This window comes from Hyaena hyaena, unplaced genomic scaffold, assembly GCF_003009895.1.
Source record: "Hyaena hyaena isolate Hyena2069 unplaced genomic scaffold, ASM300989v1 scaffold_1518, whole genome shotgun sequence".
Classification (NCBI taxonomy): domain Eukaryota; kingdom Metazoa; phylum Chordata; class Mammalia; order Carnivora; family Hyaenidae; genus Hyaena; species Hyaena hyaena.
In genome coordinates, this window is record NW_024082151.1 from 126813 (window position 1) to 128106 (window position 1294).

A 1294-nucleotide genomic window follows, 5' to 3' on the forward strand; every position below is an offset into this window, starting at 1 on the left:
TCCAAAGTCTGTCTCCAATGTAATAGTGAAGACAACCACATAGGAATAGCAAATGAGTTAACAGCTTCTGTGGTCTGCTTTTAACTTGTAGGAAGTGGGGACAGGAATGAAATTCATCAATACCTATACAATGAAATGTTGAGGACAAAGAGCCTCATTTTTTAGGACAATGGAACCTTTGTTGAATAATCACATATGCATTTTTAACTTTAAATAATAATAGAAAAATTGTGACCCTACATGCAAAAACAGCACTGTCTTATTATTTCCCATTATCAGATAACTGCTTTAGGTTTGCACCCTAGACATGAAGTGGAACATTAAATGAATGGCATTCACAGTGTCCGCAATTGACCCCAGGAGCACTAATTTAAATGTTGTACCTTCCCCAGTTTAAATCAACAGTGGGAATTTGGGACAGCCAGCCTCCAATTCAGCAAGGTAGGGACAGGCAGGGTTGAGGCTTCACACTCTTAATGTCAGTTCTTATTTTGATATCTAAACCAAAATAAAAATAAAGTTGAAATGACGAGAGTATTTTGTTCTAGAGCCAGCAAATAGGTTATTCCTTATTTTGCTTTTTTGAAACAAATTGAAGAGACATGGCCAACCCACATTTGATGTCTTAGCTTCTATGTTTAACAACCTTGGCTGAGACAATTTGGGGCCTCTTGCAAAAATACAGCAAAAGTCTGATGAGTAACAAATGGCCTGAGCACGAAGTTCACTATAAACCTGCCACCTGTTTCTTCATATGAGAACACTGGCTATAAATACAACAGTGCTATTGATTCTTGTGGATATGCTTCTGTTCATGGTTTTGACATTTAGAGAACATGGTTTATTTCTTTTCCCTTTTGTTAAGTATATATTTTTTAATTCCCGGAAAACGAAAGGTCTTAGAGGATTTTAACTTTCTTTTTGGCATCAACGGGTACAGTACCCAATTATGTCAATTTTTGTTTAATTATATTATAAGGTGTAGCAGAGCTCCAAGACTCTGATGTAGAAAGCAGTTCATTTATGAATATCCACACAAACACAGAGACCCGTCAATTTTCCAACCAGCATCTAAAATATTTAGAGTTCATGTTTTAAATGTTCAAGTGTTCTTTTTTCTTCCGTTTCTTCATTCTCTTATGACATAGGTATCTCTTCATTTCAGAATTTGTTCACCTAATCATGTCTTCCCAGGATAACATTCATTGTATTCATTTTTCTTATTCTAGCAAAAGGGTGCTGGTACTCCTTCTGTCATTGTCTCTAACCACCCTTCATTCCATCACTCACACCC